The sequence below is a fragment of the Schistocerca cancellata genome, chromosome 8 (genome assembly GCF_023864275.1).
Source record: "Schistocerca cancellata isolate TAMUIC-IGC-003103 chromosome 8, iqSchCanc2.1, whole genome shotgun sequence".
In the NCBI taxonomy this organism is placed as follows: domain Eukaryota; kingdom Metazoa; phylum Arthropoda; class Insecta; order Orthoptera; family Acrididae; genus Schistocerca; species Schistocerca cancellata.
The window spans coordinates 31,296,510-31,319,653 of NC_064633.1; the positions used below are offsets into that span (position 1 = coordinate 31,296,510).

Sequence of the window (23,144 nt, forward strand, 5' to 3'; positions counted from 1 at the left end):
GATCCCGCGACGTTGCCAGACGCCAGTCACGGATTCTGAAGGCCGCTGGCCTGCTCCGACGTAGACGGGGGACGTTCTTCTGACACTGTGTCACGTCAGATGGACGTGTTGCTTGCACGCCGGTCCCAGCAATCGAGCGAGGCTTTCTTTTTTCAGATTTTTCAGTGTGATTGGTTCTCGAGTATCACTGCCGTTGTTTCCTTAACCGTACAGGAAACCTAATCATTTGAAAGCACCTACTACGGTTTGTTTACGTTTAGCCCTTTATACATAAAGGAAATGCTGAATGATAATTACTGACTTCTCTAGGTTGTCCGAAGTTTAATGACTTGTATGTGTAGAGTGGCGCTGCCCAAGAGACGACATTCCGATTCGTGGTTAACTGGGCTTTAATTAACGCTCTGGTATCTGGACTGCTTGATTGAGCGAAACAGGTAAATCGTAAGAGCGGTTCTAGGTGCTTCAGTCTGGAACCGCGCTGCTGCTACAGCCGCAGGTTCGAATCCTGCCTCGGGCATGGATGTGTGTGATGTCCTTAGGTTAGTTAGGGTTAAGTAGTTCTGTTCTAGGGGACTGATGACCTCAGATGTTAGGTCCCATAGTGCTTAGAGCCATTTAAACCATTTCTTGTTGAAACTACTGTCAGAAGACGTACCTCGATTTTAACAGGTGTGTTGGCCACGCTGTTATAACTGACGTTTGACTGGTAATGGTAAGAGTGCCTTGAACGACAGTATGTACGTCACTGAAGCACTATAAAACCAATCAATTCAGCTTAATGTAACTGGTATTAACGTCACTAAAAAATAGGCTGACAGATGAAAAAAATATTGAAAATATTTCCATAGGATCGCGTTTTTTAAGGTAGTAATAATTAAGCAGTGCTGAAAATGGGAGCATGCTACATCATCTTCTTCGATAAAGTCATTTAGTAGTGATGTTACCTAACACAGAATTTGCAATTATTCTGTAATACCGGAGGGCGCAAAGTTTAGATGGTTATCATGTACAGTTACATAATACTAAGAATTACTAACACTGGCAGATTAAAACTGTGTGCCGAACGAAGACTCGAACTCGAGACCTTTGCTTGGCGGAATTATGGCTCTGATGAGAGGTCGTGAGTCGTGCTTGGATAGCTCAGATAGTAGAGCACTTGCCCGCGAAAGGCTAGGGCCCCGAGTTCGAGTCTCGGTCCGGCACACATTTTTAAGTCGGCCGCGGTGGTGTAGCGGTTCTAGGCGCTCAGTCCGGAACCGCGTGACTGCTACGGTCGCAGGTTCGAATCCTGCCTCGGGCATGGATGTGTGTGATGTCCTTAGGTTAGTTAGGTTTAAGTAGTTCTAAGTTCTAGGGGACTGATGACCACAGATGTTAAGTCCCATAGTGCTCAGAGCCATTTTGAACACAATTTTAATCTGCGCACACGCCGCTGCAGAGTGAAAATTTTACTGTGGATACTTAATACTAGGAGAAGCTGCACTATTAAGATCAGTGAGGCTTACTTTGTGACTACTTTTTCTTGTTCACTCCATAACAGGGTTTATGAATTCGTTACCTGAAAACAAGCGTTCCTTCAGTCATTACATTTTCTGTTGAGAGACGAGATTGCGCTTATTTGCTATCCAGCCGAATTCTTATCACGTAATAATACATAATATCGGTCAGTATTACTGTCAGTGAAGCTTACATTCGGATCACTATACGCTAATCAACCAAATAATTTGTTCTGAATGTTGTAGGGAACGTTCTTGTAGAATGTTAATACTTGACGATTGAAGAAGACCACTCACCGAAAAGCAGAAGCGTTGACTTGTCGATAGGCACACTGAAAAGAAAGAAAACTTGGTAGCGGATGGAATTATCCACGCACACATAAAAACACACACACACACACACACACATCGCGCGCACATGCCTATGCACCGACATGGTGGGGGCTAGACTGAATAGCTAGTGCCCCTACATGGTACCGGCTAGGCTAAGAGTCTAGAGGGGCTTAAGCGTATATATATATATATATATATATATATATATATATATATATATATATATATATATATGTGTGTGTGTGTGTGTGTGTGTGTGTGTGTGTGTGTGTGTGTGTGTTTAGCTCGCCGAAGGATAACTCCGAAAGCTTCCAAGTTTTCTATCTTCTGTATGTGTCGAACGACAACTCGACGCGTTTCCTTTTCGCTGAGTAATTACTTTTGTGAATCCGTTACCTCATACAAATGTTCTTCAATTATTTTTCATTGAGAGAAGAAATGGCTTTTATTTGCATATTCCAGTCTTACTCTGTAGTTGACAATAACGCTTGAAATATGTGTTAGGTTGGTTGTGGTATTTTCAAAGTTGGAACGATACAGATGGTACGTAGTTATCTGAAGCGACTAGTGCCATAACAACTCAAGAAAAGTAATATTATATTAGTGCAGCAGAACAATACTATAAAGGCTTTTTACACAACAGTCTCACTGTATAACGCTTTAATTTTTCTTGAATACGCTGCGTAATGTGTGTAGCTCGTGAGTTTAGACACTAAATTGTGGTTTCCATGCTTGAGCACTAAACCACATTTCATCTACAGTTTAACAGGGCTTTTAAAAATCGAAAAGGCTCATGACAGCATATTGTGTTTTCAGAGATTAGCACGGCACGCGCAACCTTTCTTGTGAGTACAGCAACGTCCATAATTAATTTCCGTTCCTTCAGTAGTCGCCCATATACATTAGTCTAGTCTTTTTTTGCAGGTAGTGGGAAAAGGAAACGTCTTATTGATTTCTCAGGAAATGATGTAGGAATAGAGCAAACTACACTACTGACCATTAAAATTGCTACACCACGAAGATGACGTGCTACAGACGCGAAATTTAACCGACAGGAAGAAGATGCTGTGACACGCAAATGATTAGCTTTTCAGAGCATTCACGCAAGGTTGGCGCCGGTGGCGACACCTACAACGTGCTGACATGAGGAAAGTTTCCAACCGATTTCTCATACACAAACAGCAGTTGACCGCCGTTGCCTGGTGAAACGTTGTTGTGATGCCCCGTGTAAGGAGGAGAAATGCGTACCATCACGTTTCCGACTTTGATAAAGGTCGGATTGTAGCCTATCGCGATTGCGGTTTATCGTATCGCCACATTGCTGCTCGCGTTGGTCGAGATGCAATGACTGTTAGCAGATTATAGAATCGGTGGGTTCAGGAGGGTAATACGGAACGCCCTGCTGGATCCCAACGGCCTCGTATCACTAGCAGTCGAGATGACAGGCATCTTATCCGCATGGCTGTAACGGATCGTGCAGCCACGTCTCGATCCTTGAGTCAACAGATGGGGACGTTCGCAAAACAACAACCATCTGCACGAGCAGTTCGACGAAGTTTGCAGCAGCATGGACTATCAGCTCGGAGACCATGGCTGCGGTTACCCTTGACGCTGCATCACAGATAGGAGCGCCTGTGATGGTGTACAAATGACGAACCTGGATACACGAATGGCAAAACGTCATTTTTTCGGATGACTCCAGGTTATGTTTACAGCATCATGATGGTCGCATCCGTGTTTGGTGACATCGCGGTGAACGCGCATTGGAAGCGTGTATTCGTCATCGCCATACTGCCGTATCACCCGGTGTGATGGTATGGGGTGCCACTGGCTACACGTCTCCGTCACCTCTTATTCGCACTGACGGCACTTTGAACAGTAGACGTTACATTTCAGACGTGTTACGACCCGTGGCTCTACCCAACATTTCAGCAGGATAATGCACGACCGCATACAGAAAATGTTCGACTGCTGCCCTGGCCAGCACATTCTCCAGTTCTCTCACTAATTGAAAACGTCTGGTCAATGGTGGCCGAGCAACTGGCTCGCCACAATACGCCAGTCAATACTCTTGATGAACTGTGCTATCGTGTTGAAGCTGCATGGGCAGCTGTACCTGTACAAGCCATCCAAGCTCTGTTTGACTCAATGCCCAGGCGTATCAAGGCCGTTATTTCGGCCAGCGCGGTGGTCTAGCGGTTCTGGCGCTGCAGTCCGGAACCGCGGGACTGCTACGGTCGCAGGTTCGAATCCTGCCTCGGGCATGGGTGTGTGTGATGTCCTTAGGTTAGTTAGGTTTTAGTAGTTCTAAGTTCTAGGGGACTTATGACCTAAGATGTTGAGTCCCATAGTGCTCAGAGCCATTTCGGCCAGAGGTGGTTGTTCTGGGTACTGATTTCTCAGGATCGATGCACCCAAATTGTGTGAAAATGTAATCACATGTCAGTTATAGTATAATATATTTGTCCAATGAATACCCGTTTATCATGTGCATTTCTACTTGGTGTAGCAATTTTAATGGCCAGTAGTATATCTTACATCAAGGCAATTGGATTTGATTAGAGCATTCGAAACCGCAGCTACTTCTTCCGCAAAAGGTTTAAGTGTGTTTCGTGCTATTCCGTGTAATTCCTCTAATTCCCTACTATTTCCACTAATAACGAATGCTTTGGAGTCTTGTAGTTTTCTATTAGTCACACTGGTACCAATTCCTATTTGCTGTTGCATATTTTTCATAAATTTACATTCATTATAACGTCTGCAGCTCTGAACGGTACTGCCAGTAATGGTGTATTTCAAAGCCGAAAATACGCCCTAGACGGGACGCGAAGCTTAGCTTTACAGTCCAGCCAAATCACTGAAGCTGACACTTAGATAAGAAAACCTCTCAATGTTAGAGAAGGGTAAGGTGGTCGCTTTTTGTGATGACATTTAGCAGCTGGAAGGGAAATCCTGCGGCTCCGGGATACCTCCAATAAACAAACTGTAAGAGTGCGGAGATGGGAATTCCGCACGCGCGCCGGCTGCGCACGGGAGTCGAGGTCCGGCCGGGGCCAGGGGTCTCCCGCCCGCTCGCTCGCTCTGACGGCGTGTTCGGCGCCCATCAGCGCTGGCGCCGTCGTTATTGAATTAGCCTCGGCCGCGCGGCGCACCGGCGAACGGTTGCGGCTATCTGCCGGCCGGGCGGCGATGCGGCGGCCAGATAAGCCGCGCTAACCACCCACCAGGTGGTTGCGTGGCGCATCGGATCACCCATCTTTTGCCCGGCGTACCCTCTGGCCCGCCTCTGCCTGCGCTCTCTGCCAGATCGCAGCGGAGCGGCTCGCCCTGCCGTGTTAATTGGACGTAATGGGCGCTCGCCCGCCGCGACCTGCGATGCTAATGATTTACGGCGGCGTGCGCGATTGTGAAATCCGATTTCGCCGAGCAAGCGGCTCTCTTGCCCGCTCTAATGAACTTGCCATGTTCAGTCTCTCTCTTTTTCACATGCTTTCCCTTCCCTCTCTTACTCTCTCTGCTAGTAATATTCATCCAATACTCAGTCCCTCGACAGCTCTCTCTCTCTCTCTCTCCCCCTCTCGCTTTTCCTCCACTGTCAATCACTCAAACTCGCCATTTGCCCCCAACGACTATTTCTAAAATTGTAATGAAGGGAAAGCCGAAGCAACTAGCCCTGAAAATGGATGCCGCTGAAGCGTCGTGCCTATACTCGGCCGTCAGTCTGGCAGTCATGGCCGGTCCTAAAAAAGTAAAAAAAAAAAAAAAGAAAGTAGTATATCAGAGGTTGTAACAATGGAAAATTGTACTGAAATGCAGGAGGATCTGCAACGAATTGATGCATGCTGCAGGGAATGGAAATTGAATCTCAATTTAGACAAGTGTAATGTGCTGCGAATACATAGAAAGAAAGATCCCATATCATTTAGCTACAATATAGCAGGTCAGCAACTGGAAGCAGTTAATTCCATAAATTATCTGGGACTAGGCATTACGAGTGATTTAAAATGGAATGACCATATAAAATTAATCGTCGGTAAAGCAGATGCCAGACTGAGATTCGTTGGAAGAATCCGTAGGAAATGCAATCAGAAAAGAAAGGAAGTAGGTTACAGTACACATGCTCGCCCACTGCTTCAATACTGCTCACCGGTGTGGGATCCGTACCGGATAGGGTTGATAGAAGAGAGAGAGAAGATCCAACGGAGAGCAGCGCGCTTCGTTACAGGATCATTTAGTAATCGCGAAAGCGTTACGGAGATGATAGATAAACTCCAGTGGAAGACTTTGCAGGAGAGACGCCCAGTAGCTCGGTACGGGCTCTTGTTGAAGTTTCGAGAACATACCTTCACCGAGGAGTCAAGCAGTATATTGGTCCCTCCTACGTATATCTCGCGAAGAGACCATGAGGATAAAATCAGAGAGATTAGAGCCCACACAGAGGCATGCCGACGAACAATACGAGACTGGAATAGAAGGGAGAACCGATAGAGGTACTCAAGGTACCCTCCGCCACACACCGTCACGTGGTTTGCGGAGTATGAATGTAGATGTAGATGTAGATGTAGATGTAGATGGCCAGTGGCCACTTAAACTTAACTGTTTCAAAATAAAGGACCATTGCTCTAGAAAATTCAAGCGTTATACTTGGATGCGGGATTGTTATCTTCTATAACTGCCCTGTATGTGATATACTTTTCAGAAATTATTCTTACAATGGCAGTAAACACACGTACTAGTAAAACTGTAACATAGAGTTGTTCAGAAATAGATAAGCATAATTAAGACAAAAAAAAAACGAACGCGATTTGAATCCAGCTCCTCCCTATTACAAGTTAGATAACTTTTGCACCTCCTTGGTAGGTGAACTTATCGATACAAAACTGCATTTAACTTAAACGTTTTCATAACGGAAACTCCATAAAAAAAGAAAGAAGGAAACCAGTAGTAAATTATTGCTTTCGCACTTTTACTTCAGATGCGGCATACAGAGGATGAGAAACAGTTGTAGAATGCCACGACGCCAATTTAAAAAATGGGGGAAGGGGTACACAATATCAATCTTGGCATTTAAGTCCTGTAATACTGCGACTACAAATGTTAATAAAATGACATCTTTAACTAATAAGGTCCTCATATTCTTTGGTTGTTGGTTTCTGTACGACAGTACTTCGTGCAGTAATGTCGTGGCAGTATGCTGTCTTTGGGGACAGCAGAAGCAAATGTAGCTCAGGTGTTACTTACAGCAGTAGTCAGAATGGGGAGATGAGGGTATACAGAGACAAAGAATATGCTGCTCAAGTTTAGGTGGCAATCCCGAAAGCAATCAAAACGAGCAGACCCCAAAAAGCATCTCTTGCTTACGGTTCACCCATCGCAGGTCAATGTGCCATTAAAAAGTGTCGGGGAAATGTCAGTGAAAAGAAGCCGCCTGGCTGAACTCCGTTCCGATGGAGGCTGTCGGTGGAAGGCTGTAGCTGTCGGCCGTTTGCTGCCGCCTCGCGCTGTACCACATTTCCGGGCAGACGCTGCGGAGGGAGACTAATGACGCTGTCGGAGTTGACCGAGCGGGCGGTAGCGCAGCCAGCAGCGGCCGTAACGCCGACGTTCGCGCGCGGATGTCGCGTCCGCCGCAACGTGCTCGTGTTTACTCGTCGCCCACGCACGCAGACACACACACACACGCACACGCATACAGCCGCGCGTGTATTGTTGAGGCGGTGTCGGAGCCGCCGCCCTGGTCGTCCCACCCGCTGAAGTATCTGGTCATCTCCGCGGGCGCGCACGTGCACTCGCTCACCGTGTGTGTGTGTGTGTGTGTGTGTTCGTGCGTGCGTGCGTGCATGCGCTCGCTCGCGCACGGGGAAAGACGCCTGCGAGCCGAGCCGGTCGGCCGTGTTGCTGCATTTAAATGTCCCCCAATTAAGTGCTCGCCCGGTGCCGCCCTCCTCATATTATTATTAAAAAAATCTCGTTTTCCCGCCGCATAACTGAACTCGCGCATAATACACTCTCCGCGCGGCGCGGCCCGAGCTGCTACGGCGCGATGCCGGGGGAAAGAAGGCGCCAGCGAACGTGAGCGAGAGCGGCACAAAAAAAAAGGGCTTAAAAGTTGCGGGTCCCCGCGCTCGCGAATTAATGAAGGAGAGTTAGCTATAGGTGGGCAGATGCTATCTGCCGTTCTTTTTCTTCCGTGCCCTGCCCTCCGCACAAAAAAAAAAAGAGTGCACATGTACACAGAGGGGGCTCCTGATGGAACACGGGTTGCGGGTAAAGGAGGCGGAGGTCTATTACGGGGAAGTCACGCAAATATGAGCGCGCGTGAACTTTCGCTGAGTCCACACGCACCCACCCACGCAGCAGCCGCTTCTGCTGCAACGAGTTGCAGAGTTACCCAACGACGCTTGCGTTCTTTTCCGACCCCCGTTAGGATTTTGTCCCTCTTATTAATTGTTCCTGTAATAGTGCACGAGCGATAGTGTGATGGTCTGCAATTAAACCTATTCATTGTCAAACCCTTCATTTGTTTCTTGTAAGAAGAATGCATTGAACGTCCACACAGACAAAAATTACGCACAGACGTGGTAGGAGCAGTTACAGGAAACCGTGACATGAAGTGTTCTTCCTATAAGCACTGGTGGTAGACTATCCTCTTTACTTTCCGTTGTATGCTACGAGGGCAGTGTTTATGGTAGTAAAACGGCCGAAACTGTCCCCGGCCATTCACTCCCATTTGCAGGTTGTCGCTTTATTTATATTTATATATACTCGTAATTTTCCAGTATTTCTTATAACTATTGCCTGAATTTAAAAATATTAAATGTTTCCATAATATAATCATTAAGAGGTCTACGTTTATGCTAAAGGCTGTCACTTCGAACATTATCGGAACTTTTCCTTGCCGACACTCTCCGCGAAAAGAATTATCGCTCACTACATTTTCGTTCTTCGTGCAGTAAAAGTTCAGCAGCTGGCATGACACTTGAACGTATTTCTTCTTTACTACTATATCTGTTCGCAACACATTTTGCAGACAATATCCACGTATACCACTGTATTTATCTGCAAAATTATGTCATTGTACGACGCATAATTTAGGAGATATGGCATGACGTCATAAACATTCCGATACGTGAACGACTATCTGTCATATACACCAAAGTTTTAGATTTTTTAGGGAATTGTGCGTCGGAGGATTACCTGTAACATCCTAACGTGAGAACGTTGTCTTAAATTCTGATGGATTGAGGAGACATGTCTTAAATAATGACACATTTACGAACAAGTGCTTTTATTAACTGAGAATGTCACCTAAGGAGTTTCGTGAGTGTTCTCGCTGACGATAAGAAAAAAAAATGACACCCAGCGCATTTTTCTAGCGAAGCTTGACGTTCGTCTTCTCACGGACAAATCATCTTAAATGCCGTCACATCCGGCTTCACATGAAATTCTGCCTTGGAATTTCATCTGTTTCAATTGGGGGCACAGTATACTAATCAAGCACCATATGGCAGAAGCTCTGCTCTTCTCTCTTCACAGTCCAGTTCAAAAATGGTTCAAATGGCTCTGAACACTTCGCGATTTAACTTCTGAGGTCATCAGTCGCCTAGAACTTAGAACTAATTAAACCTAACTAGCCTAAGGACATCACACACATCCATGCCCGAGACCCGAGGCAGGATTCGAGCCTGCGACCGTAGCGGTCGCGCGGTTCCAGACTGAAGCGTCTAGAACCGCTCGGCCACTACGGCCGGCCCCAGTCCATTTACTGAGAAGATTGAAACCAGCTACGTCGAGTGCAGCGCTAGCACGCTTAAATGGCCCACAGACTACATTCGCCGAAATGGGTAATGCAGCTTCTAAAAGGATATGTCTGCCTCCAGGTATGTTTCTTGATTCCTTACGCTGGTACAATCAGTAGGCAGGAGGTCGCACTCTTTCGAAAATAAAGGCTTACAACATTAATTTCTCGAAACATGCCACAGTGGAAGTTAGTCACAGTTTGAAAAATACAGGTCAATTTTTAACCTATTTATCAGGCTCGTTTCGTGTCACACTAATAAACGAAGCACGATAATGTCTTCTCTAGATAAAGACAAGTGATATTTTTCTTATCTCGATGCATCCCCTTGGGTTTCGACATTGGTGCATAAATCCACCCGACCGACAGATATCCCTTGCTACAAGTTACACTGCTGGCCGGAGTGGCCGAGCGATTCTAGGCACTACAGTCTGGAACCGCGCTATCACTACGGTCGCACGTTCGAATCCTGCCTCGGGCATGGATGTGTGTGATGACCTTAGGTTAGTTAGGCTTAAGTAGTTCTAAGTTCTAGAGGACTAATGACCTCAGAAGTTAAGTCCCATGGTGCTCGGAGTCATTTTTGAACAAGTTACACTGGTTATAATTCACTACATCATTAACACGTTTCGGAAAAATCTCAGAGCAATCAAGTTGCTTAGGACGTAATTCGTTCCGTTGGAGGGTGCAGTGTCTGATAAATACGAGGGTGTATCAAAAAGTAATGCCTCCCTTCATATAGAAAATGAATAATGAACGTATAACAGCGGAATTAGTACAGGTCATAGCCGCGAACTGTATTCAACACAGTAGCACCGTTGGACATAGTCACCCTGCATTTGTACATATAAACGCCATCTCAGAACCCAGGCATCAAAACCACTTTGGAAAAATTCATTGTTTTGCTTCTCAGCCCATTTTTCTCAGAATGCATCTGAAGCTACTGACGGAGAACTCTGACGCTTCTGTCTCCTCGAAGCGCTTCATCAGCACGTCCTCGATCGGCATCTGTGACGGACGTTGCCGAGCGTACGCTGCGCGCTTTATATGCGGCGTTTTTCTCCGTTATCAAACTTCTTCACCCAACGCCGCACATTTCTGATGTCCATCACAGCGCCCACATACGCTTTCTTCACAGATGGGGTTAGAAGAGATTTAAAACCGTGCGTCAGGAAGCAAAACCCTGAAATTTTTCCAAATTGGTTTTAATGTCTGTGTTCGGCGATGGCACAAACGTGTAGAATTGCACGGTGACTACGTTGAATGGCAATGTTGTGTAAAGTACACTGCAGGGACCGATATGCACTAATTCCACCGTTATATATTTATTAAATTTTTTAATGACTTTTCGATCCGACCTCGTACTTCTTCTATCTTCGTAACTCTGTCACGCTAACAAACATTTTAGAGTAGAAGTCGTCGCTGCTCCTGCGTAGCGAGACTGATTTAGAAACGGGCGCTCTCAGAAGGAAAATAAGTGTGCGGCGTTTAAAAGAGGACGTGCCGGTGACAGGTACGCAGGAAGCGCCGCCGCTCCATTTACACATAATGCGCCGCCGAGCCGTCGCTGCCTACTCGGCGTGGTAGCGGGCTCAACCCGCCACTGTACGCTACACCAGCCTCCAGTCGTACGTAAAACTCCTGCAGTCCGTCGCTGCAGTCTGCCTACTGAATGGTGCTGGCAAAAGAAACAAGCTCGACAGTAGCCACTATATTGCAAACGTTCCTTCAAAGTCTTGCCGGCCGCGGTGGTCTAGCGGTTCTAGGCGCTCAGTCCGGAACCGCGCGACTGCGACGGTCGCAGGTTCGAATCCTGCCTCGGGCATGGATGTTTGTGATGTCCTTAGGTTAGTTAGGTTTAAGTAGTTCTAAGTTCTAGGGGACTGATGACCTTAGAAGTTAAGTCCCATAGTGCTCAGAGCCATTTTTTCCAAAGCTTGGCAGTAGCGACATCGCAACTTGGAGGAAGATGCTAGCTTTCGCCTACACGGTGGAAGTAACAAACGTGTATTTTGGTTCAAATGGCTCTGAGCACTATGGGACTTAGCAGCTGAGGTCATCAGTCCCCTAGAACTTGGAACTACTTAAACCTAACTAACCTAAGGACATCACGCACATCCATGCCCGAGGCAGGATTCGAACCTGCGACCGTAGCGGTAACGCGGTTCCAGACTGAAGCGCCTAGAACCGCACAGCCACACCGGCCGGCCAATGGCGCTACATGATCTCACATGCAGAGGTGTAATTTTCATTATTATGATGTAACTTTTCTATAAGACGTGTTTTACTTTCAGTAAATCTTTATTATGCAGAGCATCAGTTACTTTTTTTCTCTGACAACGGCAAAAAAGGTACTTCGTTCGTAAGCGGAACTTAGCGATACCGGTTAGCAACTTCGTCCCGTAACGTAATGATTGAAACATATGTGTTGCTATTAAAATGTGCAAGTGGAGTATAGAGTAAAATAGTTATTTCAGTTTAGAAAGAGCTACTTTCCTTTTAATTGTAGGCCCGCTTACTGCTTGCATCTGATAATCATTTAAAAAGAAAGCGCAAAGGATAACTGTGTGATCAAAAGTATCCGGACACCTGGCTGAAAATGGCTTACAAGTTCGTGGCGCCCTCCGTCGGTGATGCTGCAATTCAATATGGTGTTGGCCGACCCTTGATGACAACTTCCACTCTGTCAGGCATACGTTCAATCAGATGCTGGAAGGTTTCTTAGGGAATGGCAGCCCATTCTTCCCGGAGTACAGCACTGAGGATAGGTAGCGATGTCGGTCGGTGAGGCCTGGCACGAAGTCGGCGTTCCAAAACTTCCCAAAGGTGTTCTATAGGTTTCAGATCAGAACTATGCACACACCAGTCAATTACAGGCAGCCACAGGCTGTGCATTATGAACAGGTGCTCGATCGTGTTGAAAGATGCAGTCGCCATTCCCGAATTGCTCTTCAACAGTGGGTGCTTAATACATCAATGTAGGCCTGTGCTGTGTGAAACTCCCGTTAAATCACGCAGGGCTAACAGGTAATTAGGATTGTGCAAAGGGCGAAGGGAGTTGCGGTCCGATTCATTTCACAATTGTAATTTATTGTTATTCAGTTCACAAATAAACCTCTGAAAGAATTAAATTTGCTTCGCGGCTGAAGGCCTCCAAACAGATGCTTTTCAATTTTGAAAAGACATGACACACAGTTAAATTTACGAATAAGATAAACCGTATACATATATGAGATCAGCATGCAGAGCGGCTGAAGGCCGCCGGATTAAATCTTCAAAATTCCAATGATGATTACTGAAGGCAGAAGGCCACAATGTCTTAAGATGCTAACAGGGCTGATGGCCCACAAGGTGCACAGAAAGAGATAAACAAACGTAATAAGGTGGCTGAAGGCCGCAAAGTTAAATTCTGCCAATGAAGGAAATATTTATTGCAACAATCGGTAAAACAATATATTAAGTTTAAAAAATTGCCTTTTGCAACACCAACGGCGGAAGGTCCACAATAACTTGTAAAATTTTTCAGAGGAAATTACAATAAGCTTTCTACATCTACATGATTACTCTGCAATTCACATTTAAGTGCTTGGCAGAGGGTTCATCGAACCACAATCATACTATCTCTCTACCATTCCACTCCCGAACAGCGCGCGGGAAAAACGAACACCTAAACCTTTCTGTTCGAGCTCTGATTTCTCTTATTTTATTTGGATGATCATTCCTACCTATATAGGTTGGGCTCAACAAAATATTTTCGCATTCGGAAGAGAAAGTTGGTGACTGAAATTTCGTAAATAGATCTCGCCGCGACGAAAAACGTCTTTGCTTTAATGATTTCCATCCCAACTCGCGTATCATATCTGCCACACTCTCTCCCCTATTACGTGATAATACAAAACGAGCTGCCCCTTTTTGCACCCTTTCGATGTCCTCCGTCAATCCCACCTGGTAAAGATCCCACACCGCGCAGCAATATTCTAACAGAGGACGAACTAGTGTAGTGTAAGCTGTCTCTTTAGTGGACTTGTTGCATCTTCTAAGCGTCCCGCCAATGAAACGCAACCTTTGGTTCGCATTGCCCACGATATTATCTATGTGGTCTTTCCAATTGAAGCTGTTCGTAATTTTAACACCCAGGTAGTTAGTTGTATTGACAGCCTTGAGAATTGTACTATTTATCGAGTAATCGAACTCCAACGGATTTCTTTTGCAACTCATGTGGATCACCTCACACTTTTCGTTATTTAGCGTCAACTGCCACCTGCCACACCATAGAGCAATCTTTTCTAAATCGCTTTGCAACTGATACTGGTCTTCGGGTGACCTTACTAGACGGTAAATTACAGCATCATCTGCGAACAACCTAAGAGAACTGCTTGGATTGTCACCCAGGTCATTTATATAGATCAGGAACAGCAGAGGTCCCAGGACGCTTCCCTGGGGAACACCTGATATCACTTCAGTTTTACTTTCAAGAGCAGAAGGCCATAATGTATGGACTTGAAGGAAACTCTGGGGACATGTTTCCAGGGCTGAAGGCCCACAACTGACTTTGTCTAAACGAACGTGGAAAACCACCTAAAACCCATACACATGTTGGTCGGTGTATCAGTTAACGAACATTAATCCGCCACATGGAATCGATTACCACCTGGCTTATCTCCCTGTCTCGCACGCAGCGCTACACGAACAGGTGCTGTGTGATACACAGTAAGCACGGAGATCATGGCCCGGTGAGTCTCGAGCCGAATGGCAGAATCCGTGGGCCGACTGCCGGTGGATTGGGGTTAGGCGGCGTACCGCACGCTGCGCGTCCTCCGGCAGCCGCGAGAGGCGAGCGGCGAGCGGCGCCCTGCACACGCCGGAGGCGCAGCATTCCGCTAGGACCGCCGCGCCGGCCGCCCACGACCGCCATTGTGGCCGCCTCCGTAATTGGGAGGAGGGGGAGGAGGATGCGGCCGGCTAACGGTGCGTCCCCAGCCCCGGGATGACCCCGGGAGTCGGCGCGCACACTCTACTGCATTCTACTCTACTCTGCTCCGCTCTACCGCGGCCTCGGTTCCTCAGCGGACAGCACACTGCGTTCCGTCGCGACCACTTGGCCCCTGTCCGGCTGCATACAAAATTTTCCTCCTTGCCAGCTCATCGTGGGACTGTGGACGCAATCTGCCGCTGCTAGGGCTCTTTCCTTGTTGAGACGGCTACAACAGGGTCTGCTAACTCTCGCGACGGGACACGGGGAGGTGCCACCTGGAGAATCAGCGGAAGCGGTTAAGACAGACGGCATTAACTGTCGAAAGCGCAATTTGACGTTCATAAGGGCGATGAACTTGAAGACAATATTATGGAAATGGAAGAGGATGTAGATGAAAATGAAATGGGAGATACGATACTGCGTGATGAGTTTGACAGAGCACTGAAAGACCTGAGTCGAAACAAGGCCCCCGGAGTAGACAACATTCCATTGGAACTACTGACGGCCTTGGGAGAGCCAGTCCTGACAAAACTCTACCATCTGGTGAGCAAGATGTATGAAACAGGCGAAATACCCTCAGACTTTAAGAAGAATATAATAATTCCAATCCCGAAGAAAGCAGGTGTTGACAGATGTGAAAATTACCGAACTATCAGTTTAATAAGCCACAGCTGCAAAATACTAACACGAATTCTTTACAGACGAATGGAAAAACTGGTAGAAGCCGACCTCGGGGAAGATCAGTTTGGATTCCGTAGAAATACTGAAACACGTGAGGCAATACTGACCTTACGACTTATCTTAGAAGAAAGATTAAGGAAAGGCAAACCTACGTTTCTAGCATTTGTAGACTTAGAGGAAGCTTTTGACAATGTTGACTGGAATACTCTCTTTCAAATTCTGAAGGTGGCAGGGGTAAAATACAGGGAGTGAAATGCTATTTACAGTTTGTACAGAAACCAGAGGGCAGTTATGAGAGTCGAGGGACATGAAAGGGAAGCAGTGGTTGGGAAGGGAGTAAGACAGGGTTGTAGCCTCTCCCCGATGTTATCCAATCTGTATATTGAGCAAGCAGTAAAGGAAACAAAAGAAAAATTCGGAGCAGGTATTAAAATCCATGGAGAAGAAATAAAAACGTTGAAGTTCGCCGATGACATTGTAATTCTGTCAGAGACAGCAAAGGAATTGGAAGAGCAGTTGAACGGAATGGATGGTATCTTGAAGGGAGGATATAAGATGAACATCAACAAAAGCAAAACGAGGATAATGGAATGTAGTCGAATTAAGTCGGGTAATGTTGAGGGTATTAGATTAGGAAATGAGACACTTCAAGTAGTAAAGGAGTTTTGCTATTTGGGGAGCAAAATAACTGATGATGGTCGAAGTAGAGAGGATATAAAATGTAGACTGGCAATGGCAAGGAAAGCGTTTCTGAAGAAGAGAAATTTGTCAACATCGAGTATAGATTTAAGTGTCAGGAAGTCATTTCTGAAAGTATTTGTATGGAGTGTAGCCATGTACGGAAGTGAAACATGGACGGTAAATAGTTTGGACAAGAAGAGAATAGAAGCTTTCGAAATGTGGTGCTACAGAAGAATGCTGAAGATTAGATGGGTAGATCACATAACTAATGAGGAAGTATTGAATAGGATTGGGGAGAAGAGAAGTTTGTGGCACCATTTGACCAGAAGAAGGGATCGGTTGGTAGGACATGTTCGGAGGCATCAAGGGATCACCAATTTAGTATTGGAGGGCAGCGTGGAGGGTAAAAATCGTAGGGGGAGACCAAGAGATGAATACACTAAGCTGATTCAGAAGGATGTAGGTTGCAGTAGGTACTGGGAGATGAAGAAGCTTGCACAGGATAGAGTAGCATGGAGAGCTGCATCAAACCAGTCTCAGGACTGAAGACCATAACAACAACAACATGTTGCTCCAATAATTACGTGGGAGTGGATGAAGCAAAATACCAGGGTTGCCCTGAAAGTAAAGCACCGCATAAATTTTTCTCAGCCGAAAACAATTGTTGTGTACACAGTTCCGCGTAGTCAGCGCGTACACAAGTTTCCCACTAGAGCGCGCCCCGCTGAGCTCAACAGCGCAGGCGCAGCGCTCGTCCGTCGCCACACTACGAGATGGCGCTGCCATAGAGACGGACCAAATTGTGCTTCCGCCGATCCGCGTATTAATATGTAACGCAGCCAGTGAGATTGCTGGTAACGTAGGACCTTTTCTCCTCGCGGACCACACTCGCGCAGTGATACATGAACGCGCGAGGTATTATAACGAGTGTACAGACCTCCGATTAGTCAGTCTGCATTAGTCTGCATTTATCTGCACCTGTCTGTACCAATCTGTACTAGTCTGCAGTCAAGTTTCAGTCTGCGCCTAATAAGATTACCATATTCCTGTACATAGCCATGAAGATAAATGTATAGACACTTTGTCAACTATCAGAGATATGTCAGAATAAGGTTAACGTACCCAGACCAAATGAACTTCAGATTGTCAATTATAAATAGCATCCAGAATCAAGTTAAGTAATTTTTATGCTTGTTATTATTTTAATAAATGTGTGTGAAAATTAATCAAGTTCTGTTTAAAGTTGGTCACCGTCAATCTGCTCCTCTAAGCGTGCAAGTGGCATTTCTATCGTCTGACCTAACGGCAGAAGATAAACACGCCACGATAAGACCACGAGACACATTCCTGACACTCGCCTACTTCGCTAGAGCGACAAGTCAAATAATCTGATGGTGTGTGTACCGAAGGTCTTACAGTACGCACACCACAACAATCCTACGAATGCGAAACGTTACGTATGTAAAGTCCCTGAGTGAGCGCGCCAAGTTTCCGTCACGTCCGACAGATAGCGTAGCTGTAGGGCAGATGTCGGCGCTTCAGTCTGGAACCGCGCGACCGCTACGCTCGCAGGTTCGAATCCTGCCTCGGGCATGGATCTGTATGATGCCCTTAGGTTAGTTAGGTTTAAGTGTGTCTAAATTCTAGGGGACTGAAACTTCCTGGCAGATTAAAACTGTGTGCCGGGCCGAGACTCAAGGTTCGCAGGAGAGCTTCTGTTAAGTTTGGAAGATAGGAGACGAGGTACTGGCAGAAGTAAAGCTGTGAGGACGGGGCATCAGTCGTGATTGGGAAACTCAGATGGCAGAGCACTTGCCCGCGAAAGGCAAAGGTCCCGAGTTCGAGTCTCGGTCCGGCACACAGTTTTAATCTGCCAGGAAGTTTCATATCAGAGCACACTCCGCTGCACAGTGAAAATCTCATTCTTCTAGGGGACTGATAACCTCAGATGTTAAGTCCCATAGTGCTCAGAGCCATTTGAACCATTTTTGCAGGACAGATTCAAAATCGCGTCTGTAGGTGATGTACGTTACAAGCAACGTGCCGTCATTGAATTCCTCATTGCAGAGAAAGAAACTGTGGGGAATATTCTCAAACACTTGTGCAAAGTCTATGGAGCATCTGCTGTCGACAGAAGTACAGTTAGTCGCTGGGCACGGATGGTGACGTCATCAGAAGGCGGTTCGGCGGAGCTCCACGATCTGCAGTGGCGATCACACGTGACATGTTGCAGCGAGCTAACGTTGTCATTCGTGAGAACAGACGCATTACGACTTGCCAACTGGCGCTGCATCTGTCAATCAGCAAAAGGAGTGTGGACTCAATTATCCGCACTTTTGGATATCCAAAAGTGTGTGCAAGATGGGTCACACAGTGTCTAATGATGGATAACAAATCACGCACAAAAACGGTTGTGTTTAGTTGTTGCAACGTTTTGAAGCTGAAGGGGACGCCTTTTTGTCACGGATTGTGACAGCAAACAACACGACAGTCGATAGAATCGAGCCATTCCCACTCCCTACAGAAGAAAAAATTCAAAGCAAGCGCATCCACCGGTGAGGTCATGACCACCGTGTTCTGAGACTGTGTAGGTGTGTTTCTCATTCATGTGCTTCCAGGAGGCGGTACCATTAATTCAGATGCAAATGTCAGTACAGTTACAAAACTCAAGACGCGCTTCCAGCGACTTCGGCGCCACATCTACCCAGGTGATGTTTTGCTCCAACACGATAACGCTCGGCCCCACACAAGTCTGAGTTCGATGGTCGTCTGCACAGTCATAGAGGTGAACGGTGCATCGAAACGTGCAGCACTCCACGGACGCAGTTTGGTGGGAGCAGTATTGTGCTACGGGAGACATTCTCCAGCGCTCGCACGGGTCTTGTGCTAGTAATCGAAGACACGCTGACAGCTGCGAACCATCTTGATGTCTTATCCGACAGCGATGTCATCCTACAGGAGTATAATTGTCCGTGCCCCAAAACCAGAACCGAGCCACAGTTTGAGGAGAATTATAGTGAGCTCACGTTGATGTCTCGGCGACCAAATTCGCCTGATATATATCCTACGGAACCCATCTGGATGGCTAACCGGCGCCATCACCGCGTAAGAAAATCAGCGGCCCATTATTTACGCGAATTGGATGACCTGTGCGTTGACCTCTAATGCCACATACCTCCACAAACCTACCAACTAACTGTCCGATCCGTGATACGCAAAATTGGAGATGTATTTCCTTCCAAAGACGGACAAACAAGCTATTAAACAGGTGGCCATAATGTTTTGGCTCATCAGTCTAATCGACTCTGAGAAATGCCACATGATTGTTGTGACCCAGTGGATGGGAACGAGCATTTCAGAAACGGTGAAGCTGGTCGCCTGTTTTCGTACTACTGTCGTGAGCATGTACAGAGAACGGCTGACGGACGGTAACAGCACGAGTATGCAACGAAGTGTTGGACATCCACACCTGATCACACAACGTACAGTTCAGAGGCTTACCCACTCCGAATAGAAGGATAAGCAGATCTAACGACAAGGGGATACACAGCACACGCCTCCCTAAGTGTTGCCATGTTTGACCCAACGACATCGTCAATTACAATTGTACTTGGGACGGGATCATCTACATTGGACCGTATATCAATGTTTCATGATGGGACGAATCATGTTTCCCGCAACACCAGGCCGATGGTCGTATCCCGGTTCGCCGTCATGCAGGAGAACGGGTGCTCGAAACATGCATCGTGCCATGATCGCAGGTAAGAAAGATAGAAGAAAGGAAGGAAGGAAGGGAGATTATGTTTAACGCCCTGTCGACATCGTGGTGATTAGAGACGAGCCAGAAACCGAGGGCGGTGAGGACAGTATTATGCTATTATTGACATTCAATTGGGCTTACGTGGGCCTGTAGTAATAATCAAATGCACCAGACAACAGTGGGCTGTCAACGTTGTTTCGTACCATATGCTTCTCTTCATCCCTTATGTCTTCTGCCATAGTGATGACATCTTTCAGCAGGATAACGCTCCACGTGATAAGGCGTCAGTCATGCGACAGTGTGCGGGGAACATGTATTGCCCAACAAATGCGTTATGCTCTAATTTTCCTGAATGTAGTAATACACGTATCCTGGCAGGGAGGTATTTTAACTTCCACGTTTGTGCGATCGTTAACATATAGGTTTTAAAATTCTTGATGATGCAATGTAATAAAAGTAAATACAAAAACCTAGGAATAGAACATACTTTGATTTGGAGACCTTGCCTTCTTGCTTAATAAGGACTTCTTGAATTGAAAACGGCCCGCATCTCGTGGTCGTGCGGTAGCGTTCTCGCTTCCCACGCCCGGGTTCCCGGGTTCGATTCCCGGCGGGGTCAGGGATTTTCTCTGCCTCGTGATGGCTGGGTGTTGTGTGATGTCCTTAGGTTAGTTAGGTTTAAGTAGTTCTAAGTTCTAGGGGCTGATGACCATAGATGTTTAGTCCCATAGTGCTCAGAGCCCTTTGAACCATTTTTTGAATTGAAAACGAAACACAGAACTGTTAAATTACAAAAAAGTATTGAGATGAAGACGAATTTTAATGTCTCGTAGTTGACTGCTTAGCCTGAAACTGTTCAACGATTTTTCTTTTTTTTATACTTGCAGGCTAAGTAGTTGGCCCCTTAGTGACTAAAGCCAGAGAATATACTGTATCTCCACCTGCATCAATTTCTAGTGTCATGTACTCATTAATTGCAGAATATTAAGTTCCATACAGCCTCTACATTCCCTCAGGTATCGCTGTTAGTCCTCTTCCCAGCTGGTATAAAGTTTTAGTACGTAGACGTCTGCTCCGCGAGCGCAGCAGTAATCTGCATCCGTTCGGTTCCAGCATTCGACGTCTGTATTTCTAGAGGACGACAAATGGCTAATCGTTAAAATACGAACGGAGAAATAAAACAGCCCATAATTCCGTGTCCAAACACGCAAACGTGCAACGGAATTACCCGGCGAACGGCCTGACAGAAAGTATAAAAAAAAAACTCGACGTGTTAACGCCCTGGCAACTGTGTCGCCGAAGATTCCGTTAGATCGATAAACGTGTCCAGGTGGGGACAAACCTTATTAATCGCCGCTGGAGAGGACGCGAGGAGCGAAACACCCGCTCCCGCATCTGTTCAGCACGCGCACCAACGCCCAGATTAAGTATCGGAGTGAGCCGAGGAGGCCGCGTTGAAATATTGCCTTCGATACAGTGGCGAGCATCTGTCGCGTCGCTTCGCATTTCCTTATTCCAGTGATTTACTAACTCTATAACTGAATAAGAAATTTGTTTTGACATCGCGGAAAGACATCGCCATTAATTGACCAGATTCATCTCCTTGCGCTGGGAACTAGTCCCGGATAAGCTACTAATTTACGCTTGTTATCGTGCGAATAACGAGGTCGTCGCACGGATTCAAATTAACCAGTCTCAATTAGCCGCTAGGCGTGCCGAATACCGCCGTGACCTACGAGGTAGCGGTGTTCCGATGTTTCGAACCGGCGTAAATCCAGACGACGGACGACAACACGCGCCGCTAACGAAGCTCCGCGATTGGCACGCAACATCTTGGAAACTAGCGCCCGCCATCCGAGTGTTCTAATTACTGGCCAGCACACTGCTAAATGAGGCTGTTATATTAATTACAATCGTTGACGCTCGTAGGCAGTTCGTGTGGAATTGGTAGCACTAATCACGGGAACAGGTTGGTTTCGAGGTTCTGCGTTTAGCGTGTCTGACTGAGGAGCGGGGTACCAATACCAGCAAGTAGTGTGGTGCGTGAACAGGAAGAATGAGCGTGAGTGCTAGAAACAGTTTTGTGCACATTTTGCCGAGAATTAAACTGGAAGAAACGTGTTCGTCACCTTTCCGAACAGAGAGTTTTGCGTCTCACAAAATTACTTTGGAAGCAAACAAGTCAACATTTTAACTTATTACGCATTTTACCACTCATTAATACATTATAGCTCTACAGTTTATCTGCAGAGTATGTTACTGGATGACTGGGATGATTGAATTTCAAATGGCGACAGGAAAATCAAAAATCTACGCTTTGCTAATGATACTTCTATTATTGCAGGAAGTGAGGAAGAACTTCAGTGAGGAAGAATGTAGTGATCCATTCTCCAGAGTAGCAAGTATTAGTTTAGATCAGACCCAATTTACAGGTTGCTTAAAGGAGGTAGAGAATGACTGTGTGTATCTAGGATCTCTGATCAATGACACAGGAAATTGTAATAATGAAATAAAACGACGAATTTTCCTTGGCCGAGCCATAATGGTTAAACTTATTAAGATATGGCAGAACCAGACAACATCTAAAGCAACGAAGATGACTTTGATGGAATCGTTGTCGTTCCCTGTGTTTTTATGCTGCTGTGAGACCTGGACCGTGAAAGCTAAAGATCCGAATTGATACCGCAGGGATGAGTTGTTGGAGGAAGTTGTTACCGTATCACGACGGCTAGTAAAACAACCAATGTTCCAGTTTTAGAAGACCTTAACATCAGAAGAAACTCATCATCCAAGATGTTTCCGGTTATTTGGGTTCATTTTGAAAATAGGTGAAAATTTAGAAAAGACCATCTTCAAGGAAAATTTAAAGGCAGAGCACCACGACGAAGAGTAGCCAGTAGATGGTCAGATGAAGTAAAGAAGATTGCCAACCCATTTCATTACATTATAGGTACGCATGCTGCGTACCTAATATGTGCCAAAAGCGCCGCGCATAAAAACGGGATTTTCAGGTGCTAATACCTCAGGTTCTGTTGGTGTGAAAAAAGTAGAGTCAAGTGTTGTATGGCCCTTGGTCTGGGGACCATTTGTATACCCAACAGAACGATCGTCTTAGCGTCACTATCATATAATACAGGGTCAAAGTACGAATATTACACACTTCCTGCTGCTGTAGGCAATTGGAGCAAATCGGTTGGTTCTTTTTGCATTTGATGAAGTTTGCGGTGGATTTGATGGGTCGTATGAAGGCACCATTAACTCATCTTCGATTCCTCGGATTACCCCACTAAAAAGGATTTTTAAATATATTTTCGCCGTCACCGGCGGAGCCAGCCGAGGATTCCATAACGGCTGTGCACAGCAAATGGCTGAAATTTGTACGATGTCTTCTTAAGGTACCGATCTCGAACTACCTTGAAA

General features: G+C 46.1%; 1 protein-coding gene across 1 annotated transcript in view; it reads left to right on the forward strand.

Annotated features, from left to right (window-relative positions):
- Positions 1 to 23,144, forward strand: part of LOC126094662 (steroid receptor seven-up, isoforms B/C) — a 527,180-nt gene that overhangs the window by 198,461 nt on the left and 305,575 nt on the right. The gene's annotated exons all lie outside the window — the stretch shown is intronic.